This window comes from Saccostrea echinata, unplaced genomic scaffold (assembly GCF_033153115.1).
Source record: "Saccostrea echinata isolate AGI-Se365-2 ecotype Australia unplaced genomic scaffold, CSIRO_AGI_Sech_v1 ptg000257c, whole genome shotgun sequence".
Lineage (NCBI taxonomy): Eukaryota > Metazoa > Mollusca > Bivalvia > Ostreida > Ostreidae > Saccostrea > Saccostrea echinata.
In genome coordinates this window covers 33261-46531 of record NW_026890006.1, presented here as the reverse complement: position 1 = coordinate 46531, position 13271 = coordinate 33261, and the positions used below count along the sequence as shown (strand labels likewise).

Sequence of the window (13271 nt, the reverse complement as noted above, 5' to 3'; positions counted from 1 at the left end):
TCTTTGTACGTGTAATAATCCTTGTAGCTATGTTTTGAATCTTTTGAAATCTTTTCAAGGAACTGGTATAAATAGCGTACAGTAAGACATTGACATAATCCAGAGGAGAGGTCGCAAGTGAGCATGTAAGGATCTTACAAGCACTCTCCAATATTAAAGGCGAAGTGCGGCAATTATTTCGCAGTTGATGGTAACACGATTTAGCGATGCTACGTAGTCCATATTTAGCATCGAATCAAAAAGATTCCTCGTTTTTTCAAATGAAATATGGAGATAACGAACAGTATTCAAGCTCAAAAGTCCAAATCAAACAATACACATAAGGAGTAGAGCAAAGTAGTACCTCTAAAACATCAGAAATGAACCAGGTGCCATGGAGGAGTGAGCATCTCCTGTCGACCGGTCACACACAGAGTGTGCTCCTTGTCATGATCGGGAAAAACGGAAAAATCTGTTGACAATTCAGTGTGTAAATAAAGGTGTAACAATTAGTATGAAAAAACGTCAGTCAGCATTTGATGACTTTAAACGAGACTGTTGATATTCTTGTTTCATCAACTTGTTTGTCAATAGCTTGCCACGTTTTGGAAATTGTTTGTACGTAGAGCATGCTCTTGTGTATCAAATAAACTGATAGACATAAATATTCACTTAATAAAATAAATTAAAATATCACTCTATCACAAAGGTAATCAGGGTATATTGCTACATGAGTAAGGGAAGTTGACGATTGAAAAGGTGAAGTCATCACGTTTATCATAAACCTTGGTTGTTAGCTTACCATTAACGTCTTTTTCTAGTAAAATATCCAAATATGAAGAAGATGTGTCAGACTTGGTGGTATCTTTTATTTCAAGGTCACTGGGATATATCGAGTCGACATATAAATAAAAGTAACTATTGTTTAATGATAATACGTCGCCGATATATTGTAGGCCAGTACAAGTGTTTTCTTCTCACGTACAAAATTTTGAATAAATTCTGCTTCATATGAATTCAAAAATAGGTCTGCTAATAACTGGGCGTAATTGGTACCCATGGGAAATCCGACAGATTGTTTGAAGACATTGTCTCCAAAATCTACGAAGATATTGTCAATCAGAAACGCAAGCATCTATTTAATGTTACCTTCAGAGTTCTTATGTTTAGTGGACAGAAATCAGAATGTTTTTAACAAAATAATGTTTCAAATGACCAATGACAAGGTAAGTATATTTACGAGTTCCATTTTTATTGAAAAAACAGTTGTCAGTGATGTCAAAAAACCTGGACTTTAATTTATCGTAAGGAATGGTTGTATAAAGTGTTGAAAAGTTGTACGTTTTGATGTTATTGATTTTGGTAAAAAAAAAATCATTTCAAATTTTCTAAAAGTTCCTTGGAATTTCTAAGTATCCACATCTGATTTACACCACTTCTTGAATATATTGTTGTGCAGTTGAAAATATCGTTGTGTAGTTTCTTTTTTACTGATAAGATTTTAGTGAGGATTAAAGAAAGAGGTTTGGTAGAACATTTACAGTAACCCGCTATGTATCTTTGTTGGTAAGGATTTTTATGAAGTTCAGGAATCCACAGTAGATATGGTAATTCAAATTCATTTTGACTGTTGGGAATATTAAAAATATATTGTAATGAACAAAAAACGCAGGATAACATAATATGTGGATTTTTTTTTACTGTCTGACTGAAAATTATGAAAACTGGTCAGAGAGGTATCTTAGTTACTGTCCACTAAAATCGGTGTTCATAATTACTCGATAGTGAAATGTATGAAGCCATGTAGCGAAAGAAAGTAGACTAAAAAGTTAAAAACACGTGCATATTGATGATGACAGGTTTTAAACATCTCTTGTAATGCCACTTGATGCACTGGAGGTATACACATCGATTTTCAATATTTATAGACAATTTGAAATTCTTGCAATTATGATACGGCTGACGGAAGTTCCATAGGGTCTGCCTACTGCATTGCCTAAGTAAAGAAAAAGGCAATAACAGGTTGAGGTGCAATTTGTGGGGACTTTATCCATTACAGAACTGGAAGGGTTTCCAACCAACCGTGATGATGACGTTGACCAGTAACAACGCCACAACAAGACTGAGCTATTCATCCTGCCACCTGTGTAATCACTACCCCACTACCACTGAAATCGCTATTAATACAGTAGGCAATCATAATCATTACATTCACCTAAACACTGAAAGAAACCGATTGCACGATTTTGGTTTTTGAGCTCGTCTTTACTCGCGCACACGTGCGTCGTATGTCTATGTTTTCAGCATGTTTACTCCCTACCCAATGCAGCCAGATTTTGCCAAGATTTTCTCACATACAATCACATTGGCCCACTCGACTGGAATCCGTAAAGTCTATATTTTTCTCCAGTCGAACATCTGTGGGATTGAGGACAGACGATACAAACAAACTTTCATCAAATATCTTGAAAATGACAACTTAAAGGTGCTTGGACACAGATTTGAAGTTAATATTTTCTCAAGTTTCTGTATAATTTCATGACTTATATGTTGCTATAGCATTTCATACGAAAATATAACAACAATTTTATTTCATCTCGAAGTTATTAAAACTTCGAATTTCTGGACGCGTTGGATTGACACATCCTTGCTCTTTCACATATTTTAATTTTATTCTTAATATTTAAGAAAAGTGGCAATTTTGTTGTGTATTAATAAAAAATATGAACTATAACCCAGAAAATTCAGAGTAGAAATGTTCGAAAGCAAAACCCACTCACAGTATTGGAAGTCCGTGCTCAGTGGTGTGTGCAGAGTTTAACAATTGAACACACCCGGTGAATCGTAAATATTAACAATAACAGAGCTCGTGCCCTGTTTACAAACACAGTTTACGTTTCACGGGTGTGTTCAATTTGTTAAACTCTGTACACATCACAGAGCACGGACTGACAATACTGATGAGTTGGTTTTGCTTTCGAACATTTCTACTCTGAATTTTCTGGATTATAAATGTAATACTTTTCATTAATACATAACAAAATCGCTTCTTTTCTTAAATATTAAGGATAAAGTTAAAATTTGTGTAAGTGCAAAGATGTGTTGATCAAACGCGTCCCGGAATTCGTAGTTCCAATAATTTCCAGATAAAATAAGTTTTTAATTATATTTTTGTGTGAAATGCTATTGTAATATATAAGTCGTGATATTATACAGAAAATTTGAGAAAATATTAAGTTCAAATCTGTGTCTAAGCACCTATAAGTCATGTTTATATCAGTAAATTGAGTAAGTTTAACAGCGTAGATTTTAATTTTTTTATTCAAGGTTTCACAATAATTGGATTTAAGCGAGAAAAAATTTGTATAGATTAATAAGAATGGTTACAGAAAGGTGGAATTTGGAACATCATAGAAAGTTTATAATTTCTAAATTTTTTTAGAAATTTATTATTCTAATCATTTACAACCAAAATAGGTACAAAAATATATACCAATCCAGGCATTTATTTTTTTGGAAGGCGGAGGGGTGGGGGTGTATCATCTGTCCATAACTGGGCGGTAGGGCTTGAAGGCGTCGGAAAGCCCGAGCGACTCTCCACCAGCTAAGGGCTGCCTTGTTGGAGGGGTTGAATAATATTCCTATGAGAAAGATAAGTGCACTGATGAACTCCATGCTGAAGAGAATCAAGGCTGTGACATAGCATAGGCATAGTAGATTTTGATTTTCACCGTTTACATTTATATGAAATTCAGTAACTCATGAATTATCAGTCAAAATCAAATGAGATTCTGGTCACTTGTTGGCTAACGATGAGTTTAAATTTAAGATTAGAATACTCGAAAATATGTATGAAAAAATAACATTAAATCACTTCAAAAGTTTACCCTGTATTTCTTTTTCCTTTCAGTGTATTTGAAACTGACATAAGACATATTACTTTATCATACCAATTGTTAGGCTTTTGTTTTTGTACTGAATTTGACTACGGAATATTCCGTCTATCTGATCAATACACAGGGCTCACGGCGTGTGTGACCGGTCGACAGGGGATGCTTAAGCCTCCTAGGCACCTGATCCAACCTCTGGAATTTCCAGTGGTCCGTGTTTTAGCCCTCTTCACAGATTTGTATTTTTAAAGATTTTTTGAGAGAAGGGTAGATAAATCGATCAATTTTTAAGAACCGTTTACTAGCATGCCTTTCCGATCGAGTACTATTGTACTCGGTCATTATTGGAGAAAATTCGAATTATACAGATAGATAATTTTGGTCCAACATATTGACAAAGAAATTATTAAGTTATACTGGTATAACAGATTTCTATATTTGGGATGGGTAAAGGGTTTAATGTAACAAGGAACTATAGTTTTACCAATCAAACACAGTATTGTTGATAGAACTACGTAATATATTTGGGGTAAAAACTTTTAATCTGACAAATCTCAGTTCCTTTCCAAGCAAAATGTTAACAATAACAAAGTACTGAATGGGTTTCACAAAAAACTATTTTTTTTTTAAATTAGATTATTCATTTCAACAAATATATCAAAGTGCTATGTTTACATTTCCTTATTGGTTGAATTATTCATGCAAACTCTTCATTCCTTAAAAACCTGGTAAAATCCAGTGAGTTTAATGTATAAACCTAAACCTTTTCTCTCCTCATAATTACCATAAGCATGCAACGAGGGATTTCTAGTAATATTAATGAGAAATTGATCAAAGATTAATGTTCAATGCAGTTTTATCGATCTCATATAAATATGAAAATTAAAATATGTCATAAAGCGCCAAATTTATTGATATACAGTACCGACCAGACACAACCTAACAGAAACCGAACCCAGAGCGCACCCTGGGTTCGCTCTCTGGGTTCGCTTCGGGTTCGCTTGGGGTCCGCTAGTGCTGACCCCGAGCGAACCCGTAGCGAACCCGCAGCGAACCCAGAGCGGTCCCAGAGCGAACGCTGAAAGCGAACCCCAAATTCAGTAGCGGTCCCAGAAAGCGAACGCGCGTTCGGTGTTGCGTAACAGAGCTGTCAATCAGGATTAGCGATTAACTCATCAGCGCGTCGACCAATCAACATGCCGAACAGGTCTGTCAATCAATATAAGGGATAAAATGCGTTGACCATCAGTGCATCGACCAGTCAACATGCCAGTTTGTAATCTAAACATTGTACAAGCAAAGCGTGTGAATGAACAGTGTAAAACTATTATCAATATGATTTTTAAACATGATTTTACATTTATATATTTTAATATCCAGGTACCATGTTACATGTATAGTTACATATTTATTTTCTTTATATTTTTAAAATCCATTAATATATAAATATACATTGCGTAAATTTATCAGACAATAAGTACTTTAATTCATAATAGAAAAAAAGAAGATTACATGTATAATGGTTATAACAATTATTACTAAAACAAAAGAATTTAAAAAAAAACAAACTGGTCTTCGATAAATTATAGAATTTTATCATCTCAAGATACAGTATAAGAACATGTACGTATACGTGCTTTAATTTAATTATTTTTTATTTATTATTTCAATTTACATGCACGTTTTAATTTATCCAGATCAACATCGAAATTATCGATCTTAATAATTGATCATTAAAAAAAAAAATAAATGTACATTGTACAGTATGAATGTGTATTATGTCAATACGTAAATTGGAGGGGAAAAAAATCTCATTTTTTTTAACTACTATGATATTTTTTTTAATTAATCTTTTACCAAAATTTAAAAAATAGCTTGATTTAAATACATGTATATAGGGAAAGATTATTTTGTCAATTTTAATTATCCTACATGTAGACCTTACATTGTATGTTTTTGAATTTTTGTAACTACTTGCAAGTCAGTCCAAAAAAAAAATAAATAAATAAATAAAAAAATAAAAAACGCAAAAATGCTTATCACTTTCCTTCGCGTCGATATATATAATTATACAGGTTTACATGTTCACGAACCTCTTACATGTACGACATGTAATTTTCGAAATACTTTATATGGATATAAAAAAAATACTAGACTTGCACTTTTTGTACTTGTGCATGAAAAGTACACGTAATTCCAACATTAGTAAATTGACCTAATGATACCTTAATACGAAAACGCACATATATTTTTTCAGTACATAGGTACCTGTATTTGAACTTTGTAATTGTCATAATTATTTAATTTTAACACTTTAATAATTATAGTTTCTGAGTGAAGCCAAGGTCATCACATGTCGGTAATCATCCACCTGTTTCGAAGATATTGCGGGTGCTAAGAGCAATTGCGGTGGGTTTTTTTAATTGACACTTGCTAGCTGGATGTATACTGTCTCCATGGTCACGGTATACCTGAGTATATACTCCCCCTACATTCAATGCCCCTCAAGTTACATGTGCTCGTCTGGGCACGTTATCAATGAGAAATTCAATAATTATTCTTTTTTTTTTTTTTTTTTTTTTTTTTTTTGAATTTAGAAACGTCACAGTTCTTTGGTACGTTGCATGAAGAGTACATGTTCATGTAATTTGCTGCCACCTGAATGCTTAAAATCAGTAAAATAGCTTTACGAGAGAGAGAGAGAGAGAGAATACTGTATATTATTTGAAATTAAGATCGCTACAACAGGCCCATAGAAAACAATTCGAGTACGGAGAGGGTTTGGGGGCTCATCGAAATAAAACAATAATTAAAAAAACAAAAACAAAAACAAACATCGGGCGTCATTATATTAATATCATCTACTTAATCATGCGAGTTTACAGTTATTGAATTCTTGTTTTGTTTGTTTTCTTTCTTGTTTTTATTTATTTTTAAACATTTAGAATTCTGTTTGTTAACATGCCGCTCCGGTATGTACATGTTTGTAGTGGGGCGAGGGAGGGGGGGGGGGATCATGAACCAGTAAGGAACACAAACTATTTAAATGATCAATTACATGTATTTGAAAACAACTTTAAAAAAATAATATATCCTTATCAGTGCACCAGTTATTGGTTTTTGTTTGTTTGTTTGTTTTGTTTTTTTGATTGTTGTTGTTTTTCTATAAGTCTTCCGTTAAACTCGCCTTATAAAACAATGACTTATAGCACGGAAGTAAATTATAAATGATCTGTAAGTAGAAAATCAAGTTACACTGTATGAGAATTTTTAGTGATTATCACGACCTACATATACATGTAATGGACGACAACCTAGCTTAAAGATAAACTGCTAAATATGAAAACTTAGCATTTTACATGTACGGTATGTCTCAGCTATTTCATAGATAAGAGCATAATTCAGTTGTTTGTCTTTCAAACATTTAAATTACAATTTAGCAATTGCAATTACAATTGGAAGTTCCAACTTATTTTAAAATGCATGAATAATGTAAACAAATGAATTTGAAAGCTTTTTTTATTAAGATACTCTTATCAATTTCACTCCATCCGATACATCGAAAATAAATTTAACACCTTTTCTTCTTTTTCTTTCGAGATATACTTAGCATGTAAGTTAAGAAAAATAAAAGTGATAATTCTACGTCGAATGTACGGGGAAATTCTTGGAAATTTATCAACGTTCTCCATATTGTCACTTACATGTACATGTTTCGATCGCCATAAAAACAGTAATGATCGATTTCACTACTGTATTTGGAATATAAAAGGGGCGGAGCTTACTGGCGGCAAGATTAAAGCGGGGTCCGCTTCACGCATGAGTGCGTAAAGCGAACCCGGTAAGCGAACGCCGGGTTCGCTCTAGCGGACCCAGCTGAGCTGACCCCGAGCGAACGCAGAGCGATCCCGAAGCGCACCCAGAGCGGTCCCAAATTTTCTGAAAGCGGACCCCGAGCGAACCCAGGAAGCGAACCCGGGGTGCGCTTTGGGTTCGCTCTGGTGTTAGGTTGTGTCCGGTCGGTACTGTAACTTCAATGCTGTATTTCATAATGTTTTATTTTTAGTATAGGCTCACTTAATCTATGAACCTGTTATTCCTATAAAAATAACGTCATATTGTAAAGTGGATTTTACTTCCATCCAGAAAATTTACACATTACAACAATGTTTCATAAAAAAATATGTATATTTCAATTCAGTTTTTTTTAAAATTAAATTTTTTTAACTTTTAATATACAGTATTATAGTAGAGTTAGATTCTTTCGAAAGATTTGAAAAAGTTTATCGTTCAACATAATGACAAATTAAATAGTTTTTGTACACACAGAAAAATGTAAAAACGATGTAATTTCAATAAAATATACTTTCAACAGACCATATACAATTTAAAAAGTGAAAAAAAAATCTGATTCTACACACAAGAACTCCGAGGTTGATATTAAAAGACGGATGAGTTTCTCATTGACAGTATTAATTGAGCCCCGTTTTTAGCAGGCCTGACAGGGCTGGGTTTTTCAAAAACATAGAAAGAAATGGTCTCTTCCTGTGGCATTCAATTCCATTAGATATATCGACAATTATGATAATATCAACTATGATTTTCATTTTCATTCCTACATTGTTTCGATATATCTCTTGAACTCGAAATAAAAGACTTCACAGAATCTGATACAATTGCTCCTTCAGATGCCAGGATGATGTGCCTTGGGGAGTTATGAAATATGAAGATAACACACGGTAATCAAGCTCAAAATTATGTTGCGAAATTAATTACAAACTGGGAGCAGAGCAAACCTCTAAAACATTAGAGGTGGGATCCGATGCCATAGAGGAGTAAGTACTTCCTGTCGACCGGTCACACCCGCCGTGAGCTCCTTGTCATGATCTGGCATACAGGAAATTCCGTAGGTCATAGAAAAATATTTTGCTTCATAATACGAAAAACGGCGAATAAAAAATCTGAGGCATAAACTAAATTGTCCAAAGAAGAGACAAGATAAAGTGAACCTTTGTTTTGAAAGTACAGCTTATCGAAGATCATGGAGAAATCATACAAACAGTTTAAGAATGTACAAAAATATTCCTAGCTGTAAGCTTTTGGGGAGTTGTAGGTAAACAATAAAAGCTGCAAAGAATGGTACTTACATTCAGTTATATCTCAGAAATCATTGATAATGATTACTCCTCAAATAAATATACACATAATGTTTCATCTACATATACACTACCTATCAAGTATATAAAAAATCGCTGCGAAGTGACTTTCGTATAGGTTATATAGACTCCCTTCTGTTTGAGCCATGTTTCTTAGAAATGTATTCTTACAATCATATATACTCTATATGTGCATTCGCTGAAGGATATAAATACCACACATAGGCATCGGAAGCAAATTGAAAGGGGGGCTAAACCAACAAAAACGTTTGGGGAGGTATATTTGCAAAGAAAGTGTGGGGGCTATGCCTCACACTAGCCCCCCCCCCTCCATGGTTTCGACGCCTATGCCACATGAAAAATAAAAAAAAGATTGTTGTACATTTATATTTAATAAATTGAATAGTAGTTGAAGGAAAATGCTGCCCGATTGTAATACGCATTAAGTGTGTGAATTTATTTATTACTTTTTTTAACTTAAAAATATAATTATATTAACACGTTTTATAAAGTAAAGCATTAAATACATGTATAAAATACTCATATAGCAAAAGAAATATTTGTTTTAACTATACATCTTGTAAAAAAAGCTAAAGTGTTTTGATTTTTTCCCTAAAAATCAATTAAATTCCAGTTTTCCGCAATTTCTATTCATCCCTTCCTTCTGGGAACTAATCGTCAGTTGTGGCATGATTTTGTTTTGTTAAATCTCCAATAGCTTTTATCGATGAATACATTAGGAATAAATAGAATTTCGTTATAATTAATCTTGAAATACTTTTACATCACCGGATATTTCATTGAATTAAAGTGAGTATATACTGATATATTTTCTTATTCATTTGCTTTATTTAGTTTTCAATTTTTAAAACTTAGGATATGCAGGAACAGGAAATATTATCTAAACAATATTATTAAATACAAGCTCTGTCTTAAACCATCACTTCGCAAAATGCAGCCGGAATTGACGGAATCACCTACAACTAACTTAACTATTGTGACAAAGATATGGGAATCAATGGTTCCTCCAGCCTTTCAGTTTGTATTAGGGGTAGCAGGGAACGCCATAGCAGTGGTTTCTCTAGTGTTATCCAAGAAGAGGCATAAATGGAAATCATTTTACAGACTTGTCGGGGGGTTGGCTTTGACAGATGGAGGGGGGATTCTTCTTTGGTGTACCCGTGATGATGAGATATTTCTCCAACTTTACGTATGATTTTCCTAAGCCTTTATGTGACTACAGTTCGTTCATTATAACGTTTATGACGGCATCTTCAGCTATGATTGTTTGTGCAATGTCTTTGGATCGTTTCATGGCTATTTTCTATCCATTCAAATACAACCTGCCTGGGAGGGAGCGTCGTGCAAATATCACACTAATTTTTGTCTGGGTTCTTGGGGCGGTCATTTCTAGTCTGCCTCTGGTGGGAATCGGTTCCAATGTTGTTTACTATCCAGGTTCCTGGTGCTTCTTGAATTTTGTGGGAACCTCTACTTTAGACAGAGTTAATTCATACATCTATTCAATATTTGGACTCTTTGTTTTGTCTACGACTATTTCCCTCAATTGTTTTGTAGTGATAAAACTTTGCAAAAATGTTAACGAAAAGAGAAAAAATCGAAGAAAAAGAGAAAGCACCATATATAACATGATATTACTGCTAGTGTTTGTGACTGTTTTTACCTTATGCTGGAGTCCACAAATTGTAAGTATTTAAAACTATCGCCTGATATAATCCTATATTTCATTGACTTGTTAGATTTTTTTAAAGAAAACTATAGCTTACCTGGTCCTTTATTCAAAAAGACTACTTGCTTTTTCTGGCGACTCAGTAACTTCACCACCAATAGATAGGTTTGTTTGCTTATTATTGTTTAACGTCTCTCTCGAGAATTTTTCACTCATGTAGAGACGCCACCACTTGCCGGTGCAGAGCTGCAAATTTTGACCTATACTCGGCACACAGGACCATTGAGCAGTGGGGGATCTTTTTCGTGCCAGCACCTACTGCGACACAGGACCTCGGTTTATACGGTCTCATCCGAAGGACCGGTCTCCACATCCCACGGTGGGATTCGAACCCACGAAGTAAGGATCAACTCCTTACTCCGCGACCCTAGAGCAAACGCTCTAACCACTGTGCCACGCGGGCGACCCAATAGATAGGAATTAATTTTTCTCAGCAGTAAAATTATTGAAAAAACAATGTGATTTTTTTTAAAAATCATTCAATCAATTCTTTTGAAAAAATGAACTAATGAAGCCATAAATAAGTTTGAATAAAAACCAAGTACTCAGTGGGTAAACAAGAAATAAACACAATTTTAATTTTTCAAACATTTTTTCTTTTCAGTTCTTAATATTTGGGTATGCAGCAATGTTGAATAAAGAAAATCCATCAAGAGATTTATTAATAGCCCGGATTGCAATGACAAACTCTGTGATTGATCCCTGGATCTATATTTTACTTCGGAAGGAAAATCTCCAAGCATTCCAGAGACGATGTGGGAGATTCTGCTGCAAAGTTCAGTCCTCAACAGACAATGACAGACAGAGTGATGCTAATTTCTATTTAGAGCAGTCAGAGTCTTCATGAAATGCTTCAAATAAGGCCAATTCAGGCGACCTCATGAATATAGTACACATGAAATTTGCGAGCTCAGGTTCAAATGATACGATTCCTGTATGTCTTAGCCTATCTGTTGAAAGATAACAAAGAATTCAATCAACAGAAAAAAAGTTAATTACAAGAACAAATATAAAAATGTCTATTTTGCTAGGGCATAATAAAATACTTAAAAATATATACATGTATATATATTTTAAATTTCATAAATTTTGAGGAAAGTGAGGTTTAAAACAAGATTTTTATTCTATAGCGAAAAATGCTTGTGTGTATATATATATATATATATATATATATATATATATATATATATATATATATATATATATATATATGTGTGTGTGTGTGTGTGTGTGTGTGTGTGTGTGGGTGTGGGTGTGTTACAGTAAATTTGTGTAATCAGAAATTTCATGCATTTCCGGAATTTTAGGAAATACATGAAATTCCTATTCTGCTTAGGAAATACACGTATTTACTGAATTTTTTAATACTTTTTACATGCACTTACTGACTGTGTTATGGTGAGATAATTTAAAATATAATTCAAAAATATGAGCAGATGCATAGTATATTCAATGTATATATCAGTTAGCATATCATGTGAATAAATAATATTTGAAATAAACCTTTATCTTTTTATAAATAAAAATGTTTTATTTTTGAATATTTAAAAAAAACATAATGATGCACTGCTTCCATTTTCTGGAATGAGTTGTCTATATCACAACATAATTTGATTTAAGTTATTTTTATATATTTTTTTTTAATTTATAAAAAACTTCAATCGCTTACTGCCATTTCTTGTTTTACTAGATATTCATACAATGCTTCTTAACATTTATTGACGATAATTTAAAACCCTGAAGCATCTTATTTGGAAATAAAACAATTCTTCTTCTGTCTCTTTAAAAATGCAAAAAATCTTACAAAATACATATAATATACATGTGTAACGAAACTAAAGTCAGTATTTCAATTATGAAACTTTTCTTTTAAGTATTTGCCACTCTCACAATTTTAATGGTTTAATGTAGAAAAAATGCATTTATTTTCACTGAATATAGTTTAAATTAACTAATAATTGCAAAACATTTATATGTTACCATATTTTTAAAGATGTAAGACTTTAATAAACAGAGGTACTGTATATGTAAGCATTAAAAAATAGTACATTTTTAATAAATTTTACAATAAAAATTATGTAAAAATCGGTTCAAATATATCATTCTGATGTTGAAAGCTCCAAAATAATTGCTTCTTTATAAATATATTTGAATTGTAAATATCAGGGAAACTATTTGACATTAGAAGTACAATAAAGAAAATGCCTGATTGAAGATACACGAGTAATTAGCTTTTCCTGCAAATATCGTAAAAATGAAGCAAAAAGTTTTTATTCACGTGTCGTAACCACCTTTAACCAAGTTCATAATCTGGTAGTCACTTTTTTGTTTATAAGAAGTTTACGCGCAAACTTTGGTGTTGGTTAAAGGTAGTTATGATATGTGTAGAAGTTGCATATCACACCTACCCTTTGAGTTTTCCCATTACCTTAATGCTAATAAGACCGATAGTACATTACTTTGCGACCCTATATCATAACAAATACTGCATCATTA

The 13271-nt window shown here is 33.0% G+C and overlaps 1 pseudogene; it reads left to right on the top strand.

Moving 5' to 3' along the window:
- The first annotated feature begins 9977 nt into the window (after positions 1–9977).
- On the top strand, positions 9978–11622 carry LOC133177830 (prostaglandin E2 receptor EP4 subtype-like; annotated as a pseudogene).
- The last annotated feature ends 1649 nt before the right edge of the window (positions 11623–13271 follow it).